The sequence below is a fragment of the Spinacia oleracea genome, chromosome 6 (genome assembly GCF_020520425.1).
Source record: "Spinacia oleracea cultivar Varoflay chromosome 6, BTI_SOV_V1, whole genome shotgun sequence".
NCBI classification, from domain to species: Eukaryota; Viridiplantae; Streptophyta; class Magnoliopsida; order Caryophyllales; family Amaranthaceae; genus Spinacia; species Spinacia oleracea.
The window spans coordinates 21,397,520-21,421,762 of NC_079492.1; the positions used below are offsets into that span (position 1 = coordinate 21,397,520).

Below are 24,243 nucleotides of genomic sequence, written 5' to 3' on the forward strand. Positions count from 1 at the left end.
TAATTCTGCGACGCAAATGACTAATTTTAATGCTTAAAACTGTCAATTGCGTCACATGTTTAAATGTGCGAGGCAAATGTGGTGATGCAAATGATTGTTTTTCCACTAGTGTTTATTTATTAAAAATCAAAATTACGAAAATAAGAACTACAAGAATGCACACTAACTCACTTTCCTAGGAATCACGGTTGCATTTAAGTGCATGCAACAAGCTCTTTTAACCCCACAATCGCTCATGAGGGCGAGTGGGATCTCGCAAAGGTTTCCAAAGAGAAACACCCATAACTCTTCCAAAAATTTGAATCAAGGCAAGACCTAAAATGAAAAACGAACCAAGAAAAGGGAAAATGAAGGAAGAAAGAAAAGAAAAAGAAAGAAAGGAAAAGAAAATTGAGAAGAAAGAAAAAATGAAAAATGAAACTACAAAATTCAAGAAAAGGGCTTTTATTACGGAACGAGCACAAAAGAATGCTAATATTAATAACTAAATAAACGAATGCATGCTAACCAATGTCCTAAGTCGAGTGAAACATTCAAATGCCAAGCAAAGAGAACTAAGGGCAAGCACTTATCAATTCCCCTTCAACCGAGCATACCACGTCAAATCTCTAGATCCCATCCACCCTCAAGAATAGTGTCTCATGACACCGCGAAGGCGCCGGAAACCAAGATTTGCAAGGGAGAAGAGAAGGTTACCCGACATCTTAGCATGACAATCTCATTCCATAAATTTGACCAAATCCTCCCTCCACCGACAATGACTCAACTCAAAAGGGTCAAGAGGACTTTTTAGGGTGTAGCGTAGGCTAGGGGTAAGGTGTGGAACAAATTTGGGATTTGGTGCTCATTCCTAAAGTGAAGCGCAATGAATGAACTCAACTCAAGCAAATGGAACCAAAACAAACTCATATCACTTATTTGAGGTACCCCCAAGCTTATTCAACAACGAAACTAAACTAAAACTCTTTTTTGAACTTTTCTTGATTTGATTTTCTTTTTGTGTTTCAAATGAAACTTTTCTCATTGCCTTGTTTTTCTCTATTTTTGGCTTTTTCAAACTTCCTTTCTCTTTTTGCTTTTGCTTATTTATTCACTATATACAACATATTTTTCAAACTATGCCATTCATACCAATATCAATCATTCCTCAACATTGCATAATCATTCAAAACCATCAAGCATCCTAACTCAAAGCTTCACTATCACTTCTAAGGGTGAAAATAAAACAAAGGCTATTAGGCTTGTAATGTGCTTATAAGAAATGAAGGGGAAAGGCTCAAATGGCTAGCAAGGGGGCAAATGAAAACAAAAATATATGAGAAAAACAGAAAATAAAGTCCTAAACTAAAAAGAAAAATAGTCACCGAAAGAAATGCCTCTATCGTCCCCTAAAGTAGTTCGGTCGCGGTCTCGGGAAGGAAATAGTCAAATTCGAGAGATAAGAAAGTCAATGCCAATGATCCATGCTACTCAATATATGTATATGTGTTTGGGCTAATTGAACATGATCCTCACCAATGAGAGCAAATACCACTCTCTCCCGGTTTCAAGTCACTAGAGAGATCGACACCATCTTACCACAAGCCAAGGGTTCAAGACGCGTGCTACCCAAAGTTCAACCAACTTTCTTAACACTTAAATCCTAGATTCGACCCAAGACATTGAAAATCGTGCAAATATCTACCAATTAGGAATAAACGCATTCTAACCTACAAGTTCCAATTTTATTTGCCGAAATCAAGAATAAATCCTAAAAACTAGAAAAACTTGCCTTGACAAAAGGAAAGGAAAACGAAGAAAAAGGGAAGAAAAAGAAAATAAGGAAAAGAAAATAAAAGGAAATGAAAAGAAAAAATAAATTAAAGAAAATCAACGAAACTAATCAAGAAATATGCACAAAATCCAAAATATTCACAAAATCAAGCAATCCATCATATGGAGATCAAAGTAGCAATCCAAACAATAAAATCTTCCCCCAAGCTTGAATTAGGCCATGTCCTCATGGCCTAAAATGAAACTAGGAGGGACACAACTACCCATCCAACCAATGCCCCGCATATATGATGCCCGACCCCAAAGAATGTAAGAGAGTTAGAATGATATTACCGGAAATGTCGTGGGAGCAAGTCCCGCAAAGAACCGTAATAACGAACGAACTCACCAATAAGCATAGCCGGACATGGCAAAGATGGATGAAAAGATTTCCACATCAAGAAAGCTTGAGCCACAAAAAACTTCAAAAATCAAGAAAAATTAGTATACATGGGCCAAGTGGCCAACACCCACGGGTTGCCTCCCGAGAAGCGCTCTTTTTACGTCATTAGCTTGACGACTTTTACCTCTTGTAAGTACCCCGACAAAGATCGCAATAGTTTGTCATATGCAATGGCAAACATATCCAATAGTAACAAGTAGGCAAGAGTCAAAAAAGAAGCAAGCACAAAGTAGAATGCAACTCTATGCCTACAAGAGGTGGGGAACCAAGAATAAGAAAAATCAAAAGGAAAAGTAAGAAAATAAGAAGAAAAATCAAAAGTAGAAAGAGAAAAAGGGAAAAGAGAAGCCTCATGCTCCTCAACGAACTCTTTTTGGGTGGCAAGAGAGCCAATTTCCTCAATATTGTTCAAACATGGCATAGGGGAATGAATGGAGGGTGGGAGATCCTCAAGTGGTGGGGTTCGGAGAAAATAAGGAAGCGAGATGGGAAAGGAAGGATAAATCTCGAGTTTCTTGATTTGGAAAGGGGTATGAGGGAAGGGAGTGGGAACACAAGTTTCACAAACAACTTCCCTCACATCACAAGGAGCACAAGAAATCTCAACAAGGGATATTTCAACCAAATTCACATCATCAACTTCATTACAAATCTCGGAATCATCAAACACCATCAAATTAGGTGCTTCACACTCAATGACACCCTCAATAGAACTATCACATCCCAAGTGAACCAAATCATTCTCAATATTCAATGGGCAATCACCAATAGGGTGAGAGTCACTTTCGCTCAAGGGAGCGGAGGTGGGAGAAAGAGGAACAACCTCTAAGTTCAATACCTCACCATTTTCAACATCATTCTCATCACTAGATTGATTATCATCCTTAGCATAAAATGAATCATAATCATAATCATAATCATCATCATCAATATAATTGCGACACGGACAAGATTTTGAAAATTTACAATGCAAGGAGTTTTGAGAATAAACATGGGGAGAATGGTTGTCATTAAGCTCGTGAGAATTATCATTAGAAACATGAGGGAAATCATTGACATTCATGCATGGATGCGAAAAATCACGAGAATAAGCACGAGAGTAAAAATATTGAACTCTAGCAAACCACGTAAAGAAAGATATGGCATCTTTCCAATGCATGTGATGAAGCTCTCCATTACAATTAGATTGAAGAATCTCAAATGTTTCCATATTCACTCTATAATATATGCAATCCCTAACATCACATCCCTTTAAACCATTAAGAGTTCCATGGATTCAACGATGTTCAAGCTCCGCAGGAACTCTATTATAATACATATAAAATGGTTCATGAACAACTTGAGGAATATAGAACACTCTTGACATTTTTTTGATTTTTTTGATTTTTTTGGTTTTCAATGAAAAAGATAATGAAAAATGAACTAGTCTAGAGAGCTAGAATGAAAAATCAAACAATGATGCCATTCCCCGGCAACGGCGCCATTTTGATAAGGTGTTTTTCCGTCGTTGAAAAGAAAATCACCCGACCAAACAAAATTTATAAAACCACTAAACTAACCGACTATATTGCTATAGCGGCAAGTATAGGGATTGTCCCAAGGGAATGAATATGTTTGACTTTTCAATCTAATATGTTCAAAAGCTAGTTCGGATGGAAAATGAGTTTTTGAATTAATCTAATGAAAGCACGAAATGCAAACAAATAAAGAAATTCTAGAGATTTCGGGAATCGGCTATGGAAATCGAATCAAAGGAAAGACAAGGTCAAAACAATCAAGAATATGCAACAACTTAGCACATAGGGGAATAGAATCGAATGACGAACCCGCCACCTCTCGGATGGGGAACGCGAAGCGTCTAATCTACGGAAGAGCTTTCGCCTAATCCTAGACTAAACAAACTTGCATATATTAGGCACCACCATTCACTTACACAAGTTAGGCTCACAATGTCTTTCCAAACCTAGCCTATGCAATTCAATCAAATCCAATAAAATAGCATTTGCAACTACCACTCAATTAGTCATGGATATCCTATCACCAAATCACATTTAATCACAACATCAATCATGAATTTCCCTAAAATTCCCGAAATTCAATCCCAAGGCTTCAACCCTAACCTCTAGACTAAACTACTCAATTAACATGATTAACATCAACATTAAACTAACATTAATCCTAATCATGAATCTAATTGAATAAGAGAATCTAATTGAATCAATAAAATTCAGAAAATTTAAATATCCAAAAATTGGGGAAAAAATCAAGAACATTCAAAATATGAAACTAATTCTAGAATTCAAGCATGAAATCAAAGCATAAACGAAATTAATGAAGCAATTAAAGAATTGAAAGAACGAATCAAAAGAAAAAAATTAGAATTATACTTTGAATTGAAAAATTTGCATCAAACTTGAAGAACAAAATGAAGAACAAAGCTCAAAAGAAAGAGAAAAGAAATCTGAAAGTTGATGATTGAATTCAGCTAAGAATCAAGAATTTGAAGCTAAAAATCCTAATCCTAATCTCTAATCTAAGCCCTAAACTAATTCTCTCTCTAAAATTGTAATTCTAAAATCTGAAAATGAAAACTAAAAACTAATTACGTCCAAACTGATTTGCGATTTCTCGTATTTAAAGTACTCAGCCCAGCTGTGCGACCACACGAGGAAAGCTGTGTGCTCGCACCAACAGACGCTGAGTTCCTGCCTTGATTTTGCCAATTCGTGCGCACACACGAGAACTACAGTGTGCTCGTACAGAAGCAGCTCGATCGCACAGCCTGACCTGTTCGATCGCATAGCCTGACCTGCTGTTGCTGCGACTGTTCTGCTGCGCTCTTGCTGTGATGCTTCTATATAGCGTGCTGCTGTGACTTCTTGTGATTCCACAAGGCTTGCTGTTGTGTGGATATTCTGTTGCTCGTGCATAGATGTTGTAAGTGAGCTATTCCTGCACTGCACTGCTCGAGTTGTTGTTGTGAGTGCACGAGTGCAGCTGCTGTTGTTCTGCTCGAGCTGTTGCTGTGTGTGCACGAGTGTAGCTGTTGGGGCTGCTTTGCCTTGGCTCTTGCGTGCACTTGTGGCTGCTCATGTTGCTGCAACGTTGTAGGCATCGTATGCAAGCTAGTTGCCTCGCCTACCACATTCAATATAATCGTAGAGCATATTATTAAAATCGTAAATCAAAATATTAATTCGTTTAACATTTTTGCAAATCGTAAAACATATAACTCGTCTACAAGCATAATGACACAATATTAACACGCTAATACTCAAAATGACTCTTACGCGATGAGAATGCGCACAAAAGGCATATTTAGAGCAAAAATGACTAAAATATACGCAAGACGAGAAAATGTTACGATAAATGCAAAAATGCAATAAACGAACTAAAAACGATAAAACTAACCAAAAATAATAATAAAATGCTAATAAAATGAACTAAAATCCTAAGCTAAGAGCGACATAAATGTCGCTCATCGCTAGGTGTTCTAACAATAGTTCATATGTTTTGTTACTTTCAACAAGTAAGACTAGCTTGTCTTGAATTGATCTAGAAATCAATCTACTTTCAAAAGTCCATCAAAATAGAGCTTTTGAATGTTAACTTGTTGACATGGTCTAAGCAACAATGCTAAAGGTTTGTGGAACTCAAATCAAGATATTGATTTGAACCTAGTAAAGTTCGTATTGTTAGAGAGTTATTTGTTTTAATCAAGCATACATGACTCAACCCGTAAATGACCATTTCATTCAAATAAACAAACAAACGTTGTTTTTTTTTCGAATGTGAGTCTTTCTGTATTTGAAGCAGAAATTTAGGTATGCTAATTCTGGAACAAAATAGCCATTAAGTTCCAGCCTTGAAAGGATTTAAAACAACTAGATGCCCTACAACTAATGTAGCAATGCCATGCTTCATTTTTCACTTGTAGGTCATTGGTGTATCCTAGCTTCCATCATTTGAGTTATTACCGAAGTAAGAACCTCAAGCGGTATATGATACCATGGAAGTTTGATTGCTAGGTCACTTCTCTTTAAACATAAACTTATAGGTGGAAAAGGAATTGTAAATTCCTTTACACTTGTTCCTTGTTTTCCTATTTCTTGTACCCTTTCTTATAGTCTTAAGAATTGACTTATCTAGTGTTGACTTTTATACTTTGTTAGACATGTCCAATGTCACTCCAACAAAGGTCTTACCATTTTATTTATGTTGAATATTTTTCTTCAACTAGATGATCTTACCAGAAGCTTCTAAAGTTCTCTAAGCATCAATCTATTCGAATGTCTAGGGACTAGACTCATTCGAAAATTAAATGGACAAAGATATTAGGTTGTTAACCATTGGTAAAGCTGAGCGTTTAAACTCAATGCTTTATGATCTCAAAACTACATTTTATTTTTAATTCACAAGCACCAATCAGTTTTCCATTCGACTTTGATACTCGAAACACTAGAGGAAAAAACATCAAAGGTGGCTTCTTAAAGGTGGCCCTTATTTAATAAGGGCATCATTTGATTTACAAAAAATAAAAAAAAAGGAAAAAGAAAATATTGCCTTTTGGTGAATGGGAAGCGCATCTTTTGACTTAGGTTTTTACTTTTGTCGGCCTTCCTTTCACAAAACGCGGTTCTTCTCTTCTTCTCCACCTTCTTCAATTCTCTGATCTTCTCAGTATTGCTATTCAATTCACAGTCACAGGGTCACACCGACCTCGCAATTCTCTGTAATCCACCGGCGATGACCCCAATCGACAAGAAAAACCACCAATGCGAACCTCCTCACCGGCAAAGAAAATCTACATCCCCTTGAGTTCATCTTGTCCAAAGGTTAGAGTTTCAATGCTTCTAATTTTAGTTAAATTACCCTTTTTCCAAGTAATTAATCTCTGTGGGTTGGTCTTGTATACAATGTTTGCAGAATGTAATTAATCTCTTGGGGTTGGTCTTCTGTAATCAATATTTACAAAAGGTAATGTTTTTGTTGGGGTTGGTCTTGCATACAGTGAAATAACTATTGTACTGAGATTTTCGTATTCAATATTCACTAGTTATGGATCTTGTTATGTTTTCCATGTTGAAAATGTGTCCATTGTAACTTTACCTAGTAAGATGAATGATTTGCGACTGTTCACCCTTCCAAAAATCATTGGCAGTTGAATTATGATCGTTCACCCTTTCAATTTATTTGCAGTCTTCCAAAATTCATCAAAATCGTGCTTCGAAGATATTACTCCTGCAATGAATCTCATTTTTTTTAATCATACTCGAAAATATTGTATGTGGTACTCCATATTACGGTTGCATTTAGTTAGATTTTTCCTTGATGGAGAGCTATATAGGTGTACAAGAATTGGTTAACAATGAATTGGCCTTGCACCGGTGATTAAAAATTTGGAACCTAGGCAAAACCATCTCTCCTATGAAAATAAAGGAATTGATGAATGTATTGTATACAAATTACTTTGGACTTATAGGCTTTACCAGGTTTACCCTGAGGAGGGATTAAATTGGGAAGTCTCCACTCAAGAGGCGACATGGAACTTCAATCTTGTTATTTTTAGTCGTATGTTAATTTTTTTGTTCTTTTCAACAAGTGCAAGTGGAATTGTTCTGCCATTTCTTATGGCAAGGAGATTATGGTCAAGAGTTATGTTAAATCTTCCTTTTGGACTGAATTTTCATCTAGAGACTTGCCACTGAATGCCTTTGTGAGACAACTTCTTCAAAATCCAGGATCTGGTTATTCGTGCTGGTGTCGTGCCTTTCCTATTTAGTTAGTTGATACTTGATACTTTTAGGCTCTTAGCTTTATCCAAAAACCTTCCATATAAAAAATAGGTCCACTTATTTTTTTTTCTTTTTTCTACTCAAGGTACTATTGTTGTACCTTACTTTTTTGGCAACTAATAATGACTTCATTAATACGAATTAAGATCCTTGTAAGAGTAGTACAAGGAGACAATACAGACCTAGCCACCAAAATAAATCACCTAACACTAGAAGGCTACACTACTAGATGCTAGACTTACATCAACAAAACCACTTAATAATCTTCTAAGCACCTTCAAGCATAGATAATCGTGTTGTCCAATTCTAGTTCTATCTCCCAATATTTAGGTGTCATCAATGGTTGCCATGGTGGCATGGAGGATTAATATCTAAAATTATTTGTTTGTTTATGCTAATGTTTTTTGTAAAGGAGGAATTCTTATTAGCTTCTTACTCTTATGCTAAACTGCTAATTGGCTTCAGATATTCCTTGTATGAATGCATTTTATTTCAGAGTGTAGTTTATTACTATCTACTCTAGCAACTGTTTTGTTACTTGAGTTGGTTGATTGAGTGATCCATTCTCAAGAAATTGAATGATGAATGACAAATTTTTGGTATCTCTCTTCACTTAAGAGTTACTAGGTCGCTATTCTCTTCACGTGTAGTTATTGCATTATCCTACATCTATGTCAATTGGACACGTGTGAGGATAAGGAATTATGTATTCTGTATTATAGTATCTAGAATATTTATATAAATAAGTGATATTGATTATATTAGGAAATAAAAGGTGTAAAGCCAATTACTTGTCCTATAAGCAGACATTATCCACATAACCTTATCTAGCCCAAAACCATATTCCTAATTCTGAGCTGCCTGAAATAAGTTTGATATGTGTAAGTAAATCGACCTCTCGAATGCTCTCTTCTCTACCCCCTATTATGTCTTATGGTTTACGCGGACATGAATTGTTTGATCGCAAGGTCAAGTATTGGGAATAAATTCTTTCATGCATCCTCAAATAGATTTTGCCATCACCGGTATGGCAACAAGAAGTAATTTTTTATGTATCTCTTGCAAAAGCCTAATTTAAGAAATGATGCGTGTGTGTGACTGTATCTTTACCAAAAAATTTCAACCTGTAAGTAATTTTTTTATGTTTCTCTTCAAAAACACTAATTTAAACAAAGATGTTTCCGTGTGACTGTATCTTTGCATAAATTTTGTCAGCCTGTAAGCAGATGTGTACTTTTGAATTTTTGTTAGTTCTTTTAATTTGTAAAATGCATTCAAATACTACTATATACTTGCACACTGCTCTTCCCTCTGTTGTACACTGCTCTGTTCCTCTCCTGTACACAGCCATGCATTCTGCTATTTCTGCCTCTTTGTTGTTGTGAATACCTGAACCTATATTGAATAACCCGCTGCTTCTGTATAAGATGAATGAGCTGCTGATGTATAAGGTGTTGTTGTGTACGCAGTTGCTGAATGAACTGCTGAAAAGTGTGAATAAGCTGTTGTTCTATTTTGTGCAGAACTGTTATATTTTGTGTAGTTGTTGTTTTGTGCAGATCTGTTATGTTCATATCAGGCCAGTTCTGTTCTATGCAGATTAGTTCTGTGAGATCCGTTCTGTGCATATCAATTCTGTTCTATGTAGATCTGTTATGTTCTGTTATGTGCAGTTGTTTTCCTTACTACTTAGTGTACTTTCCATTCCCGTTGTATTCATTTGTTGTTCCATCTGTTTTAGTGGATTAAAGTGAAGGAATTCTAGTACCTTTTCTCCTCAACAACTACCCTATACACACTACCTAGATGAGGAGACTACCACATCTGGTGCTCTAGCAAGAGGAGTTTACTTGGCAAAGCTCGGGGTAAGATATCCATTGCATACTTGAGCACGAAATATGTTGACGTGTATATCAACTTTATTATTTTAAGGACTTGTGATCAGGCAAAAAATGCAGAACGAACTACAATAAACTCCCAGTAATATTTACCATACATTTCCTCTATCTAATCTGCTTTATTTATAAAGCTTGAACTATTGTACCTTAACTAGCTATTTTTTTCTTCTTATTATAGAGTATTATGCTAATAACTGAATTATCAAGCTAGTTGCACATACTCATTAGCTCCAACAGGTTTTGTTTCTAAATAGTTACAATTTCACTGTATTAGAAATAGATTTTCACCCAAACTAGTAAAAACTTAGTATTCTGACTAAAATAGCCTTTTTCGCTCCCAACTCTAAACTAATGAACTAAAATAGGAATTCTAAACCCTTTACATGTTAAATACACTGAGTATTAGGTTGTCAATCATTATTCTCATCCACGTTGGTCAATTTATTCACATTTAAGGCTAGTTTGATCGTATATGTCATATTTTGACTAAAATAGTCGTTTTCGCTCCCAACTCTCAACTAATGAACCAAAATAGGAATTCTAAACCCTTTTCATGTTTAATACACTTAGTATTAGGTTACCAATCCTCATTGTCATCTACTTTCGTCAATTTATGAACATATAAGGCTCGTTTTGGGCGTTATAGGACATATGTACCTATATCGAGCCAAATGAGCCTTAGATGTGCATAAAGAACTTGAAATGAATATTAGAAACCTCTAACTAAGCATATGAAACATAAAAAAGGTTTAGAAAATGTCCTTAGGTTCATTTGTTGATATTTGGGATCGGAAATGCCATTTTTGGCTAAATATGATCTATATCGGGCCAAATGAGCCTTATATGTGCATAAATAACTTGAAATGAATCATAGTAACCTCTAACTTATCAAATCAACCATAAAAAAGATTTAGAAAGTGTCCTTAGGTTCATTTGTAGATATTTGGAATCGAAAATGCCATTTTTGGCCAAATATGACCTAAATCGAGCCAAATGAGCCTTAGATGTGCATATATAACTTGAAATAAGTTTCATATACATATAACTTATCATATAAATCATGAAAAACGTTTAGGATATGGAAACAGGTTCGTTTGTTGGTAGTTGGGATCGAAAATGCTATTTTTGGCCATAAATGACCTATATCGACCCAAATGACCCATAGGCGTGCATAACGAATTTGAAATGAGTCTTATAATCATATAACTAATAGTATGAATCATGAAAAATGTTTAGAATATGGAAATAGGTTCGTTTGTTGGTAGTTCGGATCGAAAACGCCATAAATGACCTATATCGACCCAAATGACCCATAGGCGTGCATAACAAACTTGAAATGAGTCTTATAAACATATAATTAATCATATGAATCATGAAAAAGATTTAGAAAGTGTCCTTAGGTTCATTTGTTAATATTTGGGATCGAAAAATGCCATTTTTGGTCAAATATGATCTATATTGAAACAAATGAGCCTTAGATGTGCATAAAGAATTTGAAATGAATCTTAGTAAACTCAGAAAGTTGTTTTCGCTACCAATATAATTTCTGTTTTCGCATATGAAACTTAATTTATTTTATTGGTTTGCATGTACGTTGTTCTTTTAAAAGTTTTCAAAACTCCAAGGGAGGGTCCCTTTACCAAAGAGGAGTTGGATGAAGTTCGAGACAAGTGGGCTACTTACTTCAACGATTGTGAACTACCCTCAGTGTAATAAATAGAGCAGCCTTGTAGTTATCCGTGACTCTTACATTACATTTTTATTTATAGATTTAATTAATTGCATTTGAATTAATTCGGTAATATTATTGGAAATTTGAAATTTATATCATTTTTGAGGAATGTCAAGCTGATGTTTGGTGAAATAAAATTCTATAAATTAAAATGCAGAATTTTATATTGCAAAATCAGAAATTATATTGCAGAATATCAGGAATTATATTGCAGATTTTTTTTTTTTTAAAAAAAAAAAAACTCAAAAGTTGCCCTTGTTTGCAACAAGAGCAACAAGGGAAACTTATGTGCAGCTTATAAGTTTCCCTTGTTGTAAACATGAGCAACTTATGTGAAGCTTTTAAGTTGCCCTTGTTAAGTGTAACTTTTGATAATTTTACAAAAGTGACCCAGCCATATGTTACCCTTATAAAGGGCAACTTATAAGCCTATTTTAAGGGCAACTTATGATGTTTTTCCCTCTAGTGAAAACAACCATAAAAGTCGCTATAAGAAACGTATATTTGAAATCGCTCACTTTCTCTCATTTCCGTGAATCGTTCTTGGATTCACTATCAATCGAGGAAATTTACTGTTACCTTCCTAAAAGGATGCAGTGCAAGATATTTAAATATAAATAATAATTAAAACATACATTGAAGCATGCAAAGTCTAAACATTTATCATGAGTAATAACTTGAAAATTAAAGCAATCATGCAATTTAAACAAGTCATTGACATTTTATTCGAAATATTAAGTTCCGGCAGGTGTGAATAAAATGAATCCAAGACCTCAAAATCGTTGAAAAATTAAGCACGATTTGACTTAATTCTAAAATATTTTAGGTAAGCCAATCCATTGCTAATAGTCTAGAAACTACTCTTGGTTGATAGGTACGTGTAGACACCTAAATCGTGTCTCCCCATTGGGATGATGACGATACCATTATCCTAGCTAGGTGGTTCGAACAGCTCCGTGCGGAAGTCCCGATTGCTAAGACATATTCCAAAATCCAAGAGCCAAAATCCAATTCCCGAGACCGTTCCCATTCCGGAACTCGGTACAAAATACAATTTCCAAAAATTAATTTCAAAATCCAAGTGCAATCTCGCCCAATGGACCACTCCATTGTTTTAAAAGGCCTTTTCCAGTCGAAATGACACTAAGCAATCCAAATTCGGGCGCCGACCCACAAAACCGAGCAAGCCGGGCCTCATCCCGTAAAACCGAATTCGAAAAACCGAAACGGCTAGTTTTTAGTCGCAAATTTCCTTAACCACCAAGCAAAGCAACGTGCCAAAAAATAATACAATTCGTACCAAAGGTACACCCACATCTTCGTCCTTGCTGGGCATCTTCTATGCCACGTCAGCGGCGCCAGGCGCCGACCTGGCACTGGGCCCAGCTGTCACCAGGCGTTTAGCCTCTCATTTTCCTATTTAAACCCCTAATTTCCAGAATTGTAAGGCAGAAATACACAACCAGAACGTCGTAATACAAAAATTGCTTCTCAAAATCCAAAATACAAACTCTTCAAAAATCTCATACAAATCTCAAATTTCTAAGCAATTGGGAGCTCCAAGAGGAATTCTAGCCTAAACCTAACTAGGTATTTTCAAATCCCAATCCTAATCTACTATGTTTCTATAATTTCTCTTTCAAAATGATTAGTAAAGTTGACACTTTTATTCTTAAATGTGTCACTTACAACAATTACATACTCTTACAAAATCAACATTTCTATGATACAAATACAAAGTTTCAAGATTAAATGATGTTTAAGGTTGTTTGTAATTACTTCCTTAAACTATAATCATTTTCAAAACATGGAGTAATCAAAGGTGATGTCTTTTTAATGTTTAAAGGTCTAATCTTTGAGATTCAAGACTCCATTTTTCAATATTCAAGTTCAAGTTTCCAAATTTCAAGATTCAATGATGTTTAAGGTTGTTTGTAATCACTTCCTTAAACTAGAATCATTTCAATACATGGAGAATATCAAAGATGAAATCTTTTCAACATTAAAAGATCTAATCTTTGAGATTCAAGACTCCTTATTTCAATATACAAGTTCAATGTTCAAAATTCAATATTTCAAGTTCAATTTCTATGTCCAAAATCTAAGACAATTTGGTTTGAGCAACTTGACCTAAAGTTAAGATTTTTAGTCTTGAATCCGTGTCGGACACACTTATTCTTAAGAAGTCGTATGGCGTTCGGATCTCAAATTCAATAGTACAATTTCAATATCGCATCTTTCGATTATGCACTTCAATATTGCAATTTCAATAATGCCTTTAGATATTGCACCTTTCAATTCCGCACTTTCTATTTATGCAACTTTACTTGCCTAGTCCTTCTAGGCAATGTGGTTTCCCACTTAGTCCTTTTCTAGGTGGTGATGTATTTTACTAATTACTAACCTATTTTCTATTGTGATGTTGCTTTACTTGCTTATCGATTTCATCAGCTCACATGCTAAATACAAAATACAAGTTACAGCATGCTTAACAAAGATAATTTTTTGGACAAACCGGCCTTAAGTTCCCTTAAATTAACTTTAAAGCGAAGTGGTCACGATTTAAGTAGAAATTCTATTTGTGCAAGTTCTAAATTCAAACCCACATAGTGTCATGACTAAAGTATTTTCGAAAATGTTTTATGCCATGCATTTGAATATAATTTCTAAGGGTCACAGAATAAGCATCTCGTTCCCTTGCCCGGATCTCACCCATCCGTTTCTAAGATTCAATGTCTTATCCGAATAGAGTCAAATTTGGTCTTTCCAAACGGGACCCTTAAAAATGTTTGGTGGCGACTCCTTCGAAATCCAAAAATTACAAAAGCCTTCCGTAGGGGAAATACAAACTTGTCAAAGCGGAAGAAAAAACCCCCCCTACAGTACGTCTAAGAACATATTAGGTAATCCTATCCCATTTTCCACGACATAAAAGGACTCCTGGCTTATATCGTTTAGTTCAACCAAAATCAACTTGTACTCACAACTTATTGTGTACCTTACCCCTTTAGGATCAATAAGTAACACCTCGCTATGGCGGAAAACTATTACAAGATTGATGTAAAGGTTATCCAAGTAAGTGTTATTTTGGAATGGCACCTTGTAACTCAATTTTAAAGTTTGGAACTTAGAGCTCTTACTATGTTGGTTAGATTTTAAGTGAACTAAAATCCTTAATCATGCAACATAATCAAGCCACAATCTCATGCATAACATCAAGACATATTTAAAGCAAAATATATCTTAAAGCATGCATAAGAATTAAATGTGATCTAGTATGGCCCCACTTCATCTTGAAGCTTCAACTTCAAACTCCGTCTTGAAAATGGATTGGAAACACCGTCTTGAATTTCACCATGGGAGGCGCCATTTTCTTCAAATAGGATATGTTATATATAATTAAACTAATTACAACTATTTGATGGTACGCATACCATATTTAAATAAAAAACTTTGGTGCATTAGACCAATTTCCCATTCAAATTAATGGTACGCAAACCATATTTACTATCCTATTTGGGCCATACTAGTCACTTTCCACAGCCTGCGAAACAGTACATTTACAATATACCATTCATGCATTCATTTATCAATGAATGGCCCACATAGCAAATTAGTAGAAAAATATGCATCACAATAACATTTGCAGCAACTAATCAAAGGTTCCAACAATCTACAAATTATTCAACCTTATTAGTTCTAATCGAGTTGTTTTAACCTTAAAGGAATAAAGACCTAATCAAGAGTTTAATGACTAAAAGCTCCCACTAAAACCAAGAATTTACATGCTTTACTAACATAAAATTGTATTTCCTAGTCCAACGGGAAACTTACAAATTTAATTAAAATTTAAAGCTCACATAAAATAATTTTACATCCCTTTATTATTTTCAGTTGATTAAAATTAATTAATTATAATTTTACCAATGTTTTAATTTTATTAAAATAATTAGTATAAAGTAAATTATAATAATTAAATTAATCAAATTAAATTGCGAGAAAAAATACAATTACGAAATTAAATTAATTAAAATCGTTGTTCAACCGAAAATTAATAAACGAAACAAGTCATTTGGCCAAGGCAAGGCCCATGGGCGCAAGGCCCATGCCTCGCTAAGGCTGCAGCGTCGCAAGAGGTGACCGCACGCATGACCGAGGCCATCGCACAGCCAAGCCCTTCGAAAGTGCTCGATGGCTCGACACCATCGCTCGTTGTCGCTGTTGCTTTCTAGGTATGCGCGCATGGCACGAGGGCATCCATCGATGTCTCGTCGCCATCGCTTGCTAGGCACAACACGTGGCTAGTAGACGCGCATGACTCGAAGGCCATCGCTCGCTGCCTCGACGCCAACGCTCGCTGGGCGTGTGCACGTTTTGCCCTTTCGCCTTGCTCGATCACCCGCACAACACACACCGCACAGGCCCTGTGCCCGCGCGCGCATGCTCTTGCCTTGCTCGCTGCCTAGTACCGCATGGGCGACGAGCTCCCTTGCTCATCGTCGCATGCCCGCACTATGCAAGATTGTGAACACTTAGCTTCCATTGGTTCGTGCGTGCAAGATTGTGAACGTTTCATAAAAATTTAAAACTTTTATATTTAAATTTAATGACAAATTAATAACCAATATTAATTTCACTAAATTTAGGCGAAAAATCGAAAATTTATTAGTCAAATTAATTTCCAATTACATGATTTCTTAGGTATTAAAATCTAGGTCATAAAATTTTAAAATTTTTCAACTTTAACAAAATTTTTGGTGGTTTTTAATCATAGGATCCTAATTAAATTATTAATTAATTATGAAAATCAAAACAAATTCTAAATTATTTGAAATTCAATAAATTAATTATAATTACAAATTAGGTTGTATAATTAACAAAATTAGACCTTAAAATTGTTAAGCATATACAGTAGGTCAATCATAAATTCAAGATTTACATACAAGATTCGCTTATATTTAATTTAACATCATAAAAATTACAAATTTTGCATTCGAAAAACTAAAACCTCCGAAAAGTCATAGTTAGGCTTCGAATTTGTGAATTCTGGGTTCGGCATCAAATCTTAGATTTTTGTCAAAATTTTAAAACGCAGTTTACATGAGAAATTCACTATAAAAACATAAGATTTCGACCATTATTAACAAAACTGCCGAAAATCCTGCGAACATATAATCAAATTATCGCACGAATTTGCAATTAATTACAATCATGAAATTAATCACCCCTTTAATTCTTTGCAAATTTATAAAATTTAATCCATGTTAACAATAATTGATTATGGAATTAATTAGAGGCTCGTGATACAACTGTTAGGTTATGAATAATACAAACAATATAATTCATGCGGAAAAACCATAAAGCCAACAATCCAAATTAATTGCCACATAGTCAATTAGCAAAATTTAGGTTACATACAATGTGATGCTTGCCTTCCCTAGCTGCTCCCGAACCGAACAAGAACAAGTCTTTAGAGCTCCAAGTGTTGCCCCTCCGTAGAAAGTCCACAACACGTTCGGTTCCGCCTTAGGTTCAACGAACTAGGATATTCACTATGGATTTCTGCACTCCGGTAAGGCTATAAACTATGTTCTCCCTTGAACACAATCTAAGTAAAGAATATGATATGGGTAGCTAGCCTCATATTTATAGAGTAGGAAATAAGGAATTTGAGTCACACTAGGAAAACAATTACCAATCCTATTAGGATTGTAATTCTTAACCAATTAGAGTTATAGGAATAATTAAACTCCTAATAAGCCAATTCTAGTAGGACTAGGAAAACTAAACTTAACACCCAAGTTACTTGGCGACTAAGTAATCGGACAAGGCTAAGACACACGCCCATACACAGCCATGAGGCCCACGATTGGCGCGCGCCTGACCAGGCCCAAGCGTGCCTTGCATTCGGCCTTTGGCCCGTTGCTTGGTGTGGCTTGGTTGTTGATCGCCCACGGCCTGCCGCGGCCCACTGCACTGTCTGACCCATCGCACACGGTTGGGCGTTGGTGCTGGGCTTCGCGCCCAGTGTTGTGCGCTCGGCCTTTTGCTTGTCGAGCGATGGGCCGGCTCGCTAGCCAGCTTGTCGCTCGTCGAGCTTCCGATTCGTTTTTCGATTCCAGAATCTATTTCCCTTTCGAACAAATATTTACGTTTGCGTTAATGTTTCCGATTCCGGAAATAATTTCCTATTCCGACAATATTTCCGATTCCGTTAATATTTCCGTTTCTGACAATATTTCCGATTCCGGCAATATTTCTATTTTCGATTATTTTCCAATACGAACCATGTTTCCGTTTCCGGCAACATCTACGACTCGGATAAAAAAAAATTATTTCCATCATGAACCATATTTCCGTTTTTGGCAATATCTTTATTTCCGGAATGTTCTTTACTTTGCCTTTTGACGATTTCAGCTCCCACGGGAACCGAGATCCGTCATTTCCGAATGATCATAAATAGAGTACTTTAATTAATAATATATTCACTTAAATACATGATCCGTTTACGTACTATTTGTGTGACCGTACGGGTTCAGTCAAGAGTAATTTGTGGATTAATATTATTAATTCCACTTGAACTGAAGCGGCCTCTAGCTAGGCATTAAGTTAACTTGATCTCACCGAATTATAAACTTGTTAATTAATACTGAACCGTATTTATTAGAATAAGCATTAAATGAATTAAATGCAAACTTGGACCAAGGGTATTATTTCCTACAGTCAGACCCAGGAGAGGAACATTGGACTGCTGCCAAGAACATTATGGAGTACCTGAAAAGGCACAAAGATGATTTCCTGGTCTATGGTGGAGATGATGAATTGATTGTTAAAGGCTATACAGGCGCAAGATTCCGAACCGACAAAGATGATTTCAGATCACAGTCTGGGTTTGTCTTCTGCCTCAACGGAGGAGCAGTAAGCTGAAAAAGTGCCAAACAAAGCACCATTGCGGATTCTACAACTGAAGCGGAGTACATTGCTGCACATGAAGCAGCAAAGGAAGAAATTTTTCTAAGGAAGTTCGTTGGTGTAGTCCCCTCCATTAAAGGACCAGTAGCTCTATATTGTGACAATAATGGAGCTATTTCACATGGAAAGGAGCCTAGACACCACCAAAGAGTTAAACATGTACTTCGTAGATTTCACCTTCTACGAGAATTCGTTGAAAGAAAAGAACTCAAGTAAGAAAGATTGGAACTGATGACTACATCTCAGATCAATTGAAAAAACCTTTGCCGCAAGCGAAGCACAACTCGCACATAACAACTATGGGAATCAAGCATATTGGGGATGGCTTTGGTGTCTTTCAATGTTTTAAAGTTTTAAGTTTTGAATACTTTGTAAAAAATTATGGTTAACCATTCAGAAGAAATGAATTAAGTTTCATACTTCCATTCTTCCATACTTTGTAAAACATTATGGTTAACCATTGAAATGACGAGTCCTTTCAATTTGGAAAAAATCAAGATAGACTGTCAGGACCAGTCTAGTGACTAAGAAATGTCTATCAAGTGAACTTGAATGTCAAAATTTAAAAATGGTCCCTGGTCGGAAGTTTTCTATAAAGGTGGACACATAGAAAACGCTAGACGACTAGAATGTAAGATGACTAGTAGTTTTGTTTCTTGAACTATGTGGACATGGCAATGTCGTAATCATTTGCATAGATACTTACTTGACAAGACTAGTATCGGACAAAGACCTATGAAACTTTCCTGTAAGATATGAAAACTTGTCATAAGTAAATTTCATTATCTTATTACACACTAATCATCAATACCTGAGTGATTTGACCTTACTTGTTTGAGAACTGGTTACTTTGACGCAGTCAAATGTCGCACCGTAAAAGGAGACCATAACGGCAGCGCTCAGGTAATCACCTATCAAACGAAATCTAAACTCAAGATCACAAGATTGGGATTGTCCTCCCATAAATCGGGAAGACATGTCAAGAGTTGTATAAGGCCACTCGGGGAGTTAGAAACTGTAAAATGCATAGCCGTGCTCAGATGAATTATAGGCTATGATTATCTGTTTATTTGACCAGTTGAACTCTGACACCGAGAAATACCTCTGATTGTAATGAGGATGACCAGTCTTACCTTATGTTGATGAGAAGGCATCGTGCGAAAAAGGAATAGAAAATGCACACTTGTCCCTGGGAGACTGAAGGAAATAATGCCCTTGGTCCAAGTCTTCATTTAATGAAAATTCTAATAAATGCAGTTCAGTATTAATTAAGGAAGTTAATTATTCAGTGAGATCAAGTGATCTGAATGCCTAGCTAGAGGACGCTTCAGTTCAAGTGGAATTAATGTCATTAATGCCATAACTTACTCTTGACTGAACGTAGGGTCACACAAATAGTACGTGAACGGATCAAGTATTTAGGTGAATATTAAATTCAGTAAACACTCTAATCATGGATATTCGGAAATGACATATGTTGGTTTCAGTGGAAGCTAAACAAACTGTCAAAAGGGATGTAGGGGAATACATTTAAACATACTTAACATGTGCGGAATATCCCCAAAGCCAGGAAACATGTATAAAGCGCAGTTTAAGCATACTTACATTTGAAGCGTGTTTTCCCGAGTATAGTATCAAAGAACACGAACAAAGAACTCCAATTGTCGTTCCTCTATTTAGTTCACCGACACATTCAGATCCGTCTTGATTATTGTAGCATAGACAACGTACAAGATAGTTTGCTTTTCGGGATGAATAATTTTTTGGGTAGAGGGAAAAACTGAACTACATAATTTAGGAATTAGGTTTAGGTTACTGCAAAAACTGATTGTGTTGGTGTGTGAAAAATATAACCTAATTGTTATATTAAGTGTAACCGGCCAAGACTAAAAGCCTTGACCGGCCACATATCACACACGCGTGCACAGCCCGCGCACCGCGCACACGCTGCAGGCCGAAGCCCACAGCGCATCATAGCAGCATGGGCTGTGGGCCTTTACTTTGCTCGTTGTTGTGTTGCTACTGATTTGTGCGTGCTGCCACGCCCACGCGGGCTGGCTTGCTTTCTGCATTGCGAGCTCGCTGGCTTGTTGGGACTTGCACGCATGCGCACTTGGCTCGACGGGCCAGCAGCTCCGATGCGGCTCGTATTCGCGACGAACGACTTACGGCTATTATTTATCTTATCGTACACGACGAATCACCGTCGTACAATACGATTATTCGTTTCGCCTAGCTTACGAATATTTGCGGTACGATATAGGATTTCGACGCAAGGTCGTATCGTATAATACGTTTTTCCAAACTAATTTCCGAAACGCTATTAAATGAATTTCCGATTCATTTAATCCAGTGATTTGTTACATGTCATTGGTGTGACCTTATAGGTTCAGTCTAGAGTAAGTTGTGAGCCTAATATAGATTAGAACTCACTGATCGGAAGCATTGCTTCAGCTAGCTGTTCCGATCACTTGATCTTAATTGTTCGCAATTAATCTGAACCTTGGTATTAGACTTAATGCACCTTGGTTGAAGGATATATTTCCTTCAGTCTCCCACTTGTCATTCAGACAAGTGTGCATTCACATTCCTTTGTTGCTTAGTGTTACTTGCCGAACATAAGGTAAGATCCAAACCATCCTTATTAGGTCCAGAAGTGTTTCTCGGATTATAGAGCTCAACAGTTAAACTTTTACAGAAGGTTAAGCCTTAACCATTCTGAGCATGGCCATGTATTTTCACAGTATCTAACTCTCCGAGAGGCCTTGTTATACAACAACACCATATCCTATAAAAGATAGGAGGACAATCCAATCTTGCAATCTATGAATACTCACTTTTATTCATAGTATGCCCAATAACTGCTTTTATAGCCTCCTTTTACGGTGCGACGTTTAGCTAGGATTAGAGCGAACTAATTCTCAAACGAGCAGACATAATCACTCATGTTCTGAGGATTGGTTCTAATCACCATTAATGAGAACTACTTATGACATGACTTTAATCTCTTAAAGTGTTCTCATGGTCAATCCGATACAAGATCCAATAAGTATCTATGCAAAAGATTCTGACATCCAGTCAATCTAGTTTAAGAAACCGAACTACAAATCTACTTGCAATCTAATCTTCATTAGTCATTGGTCGTCCACCTTTCAATAACCTGGATTAGGGATCCTTTGTGACTTCAATATTCAAGTTCACTTATGGGTGTTTCTTTGTCGAAGAATCCATCTTGACATCCCATTTGAATGTTTTGAATCACATGCACTTATCATTTAATACTAAACCAAAATTAAATGAACTTGAAATAATAAATTTCATAAATATGAAATGGTTAAAACAATTGTTTTAAACACAAATCTAACAGATGTTTTAAAATAAAACTTAGAAAATCAAAGCCATTCTCCAATATGCTTGATTCCCATGGTTGCTACATGTGCGTTGTGTTTTGCTTGTGGCAACGGTTTAGTCAATGGATCCGCGACGTTGTCGTCAGTTCCAACCTTGCAAATCTCGATTTCTTTCCTTTCAACGATTTCTCGAAGTATATGAAATCGCCGCAGTACGTGCTTGGACTTCTGGTGGCTCCTAGGCTCTTTTGCCTGGGCAATGGCTCCGCTATTGTCGCAATACAAAGCCATTAGTCCTTTAATGGAGGGGACAACTCCAAGTTCTTCGATGAACTTCCGAATATATCCAAGCACAGAAGCAACAATGTACTTGGCTTTAGTTGTAGAATCCGCAACAGTGCTTTGCTTAGCACTTTTCCAGCTTACTGCTCCGCCATCTGAAATCATCTCTGTCGGTTTGAATGCTTACGTCCGTATAGGCCTTAAAAATCAACTCATCTCTACCACCATAGATCAAAAACTGATCCTTAGTCCTTTTAGGTACTTTAGGATATTCTTGGCAGTAGCCCAATGCGCCTCACCTGGTTCTGACTGGTACCTGGTCGTTGCGCTGAGTGCGAACGAAACATCCGGCCTTGTACAGATCATAGCATACATGATGGATCCAATAGCCGAAGCATATGGAATTCCACTCATCTTTCTACGCTCATCAGATGTTTTGGGACACTGAGTCTTGCTTAGATATGTGCCATGTGACATGGGTAGATGGCCTCTCTTCGCTTCCATCATATTGAACCTAGCTAGCACTTTGTCAATGTAAGTGCTCTAGCTTAGTCCAATCATCCTCTTAGATCTATCTCTATAGATCTTGATGCCCAATATGTACTGTGCCTCTCCTAAGTCCTTCATTCAGAAACACTTATCAAGCCAAGTCTTTACAGACTCCAACATAGGAATGTCGTTTCCAATAAGTAGTATGTCATCTACATACAAGACTAGGAATACAATTTTACTCCCACTGACCTTCTTGTATACACAAGATTCGTCCTGATTCTTGATGAAGCTAAACTTATTGACTGATTCATCAAATCGTTTATTCCAACTCCTTGATGCCTACTTTAATCCATAAATGGATTTCTTAAGCTTGCATACCTTTCCTTGATTCTTTTGATCGACAAAACCCTCCGGATGTGTCATAAACACAGTCTCTTCAAGAACACCATTCAAGAAGGCAGTTTTGACACCTATTTTCCATATTTCATAGTCATGAAACGCGACAATCGCAAGGATTATCCGAATAGACTTAAGCATCGCAACTGGAGAAAAGGTTTCATCGTAGTCAACGCCGTGAACTTGCCTGTAACCTTTTGCTACCAATCTAGCCTTGTATATGTATACAATTCCATCTTTTTCATTCTTCAATTTGAAGACCCATTTGCATCCGATAGGTGTAAACCCATCCAGTAAATCTACCAAATCCCAGACTTGATTTTCAGACATGGAGTCTATCTCGGATTTCATGGCCTCTAACCATTTAGTGGAGCTTAGGCTCGTCATAGCTTTCTTGTAAGTCATAGGTTCATCACTATCTAATATGAGAACGTCCAAGTTTTTAGTCAAGAGGACGCTTGACCATCTGTCCGGCTGAACCTTAGTTCTATTTGACTTACGAGGGGCAACAACGTTGAACTACTCCCACTGGCTCTTCTAAAGACCTTGGTGGTTCTTCACCTTGAAATCCTTCTAAAGAGTTATTTGTTCGTTGTTCGTCTCGAATCTCTTCGAGGTCTATTATTCTCCCACTTGTCAATTTGTAAATATGATCTCTTTCCAAAAAGACACTATCACGAGCAACGAATGATTTGTTGTCTGACTTGTTGTAGAAGTAATACCCCTTTGTTTCTTTTGGATATCCAACGAAGAAACATTTGCAGATTTTGTTTCGAGCTTGTCTAAAATTAATCGCTTGACCTATGCTTCGCAACCCCAAATATTTAGAAAAGACACCTTTGGAAGTTTTCCAGTCCATAATTCGTATGGAGTCTTTTCAACAGCTTTTGACTGAGCACGATTTAGTGTGAGTGCTGCTGTTTGCAATGCATGTCCCCAAAATTGTAAAGGAAGTTCGGATTAACCCATCATTGAACTGACTATATCAAGTAAGGTCATGTTTCTCCGTTCCGACACTCCATTCCATTGAGGTGTCCCCGAGCAGTTAATTCAGAAAGAATACCACATTCATTTAGATGGTCATCAAACTCGTGGCTAAGATATTCTCCTC

General features: G+C 36.5%; 1 long non-coding RNA gene across 2 annotated transcripts; it reads left to right on the forward strand.

Moving 5' to 3' along the window:
* Positions 1-6,833: 6,833 nt before the first annotated feature.
* Positions 6,834-11,789, forward strand: LOC110804609 (uncharacterized). 2 transcript variants are annotated; one of them, XR_008923928.1, is made up of 4 exons: positions 6,834-7,050; positions 7,142-7,192; positions 9,752-9,875; positions 11,518-11,789. It is a non-coding gene; the product is annotated as an uncharacterized lncRNA (long non-coding RNA). The 2 variants fall into 2 exon arrangements; XR_002537780.2 differs by lacking the exon at positions 7,142-7,192.
* The last annotated feature ends 12,454 nt before the right edge of the window (positions 11,790-24,243 follow it).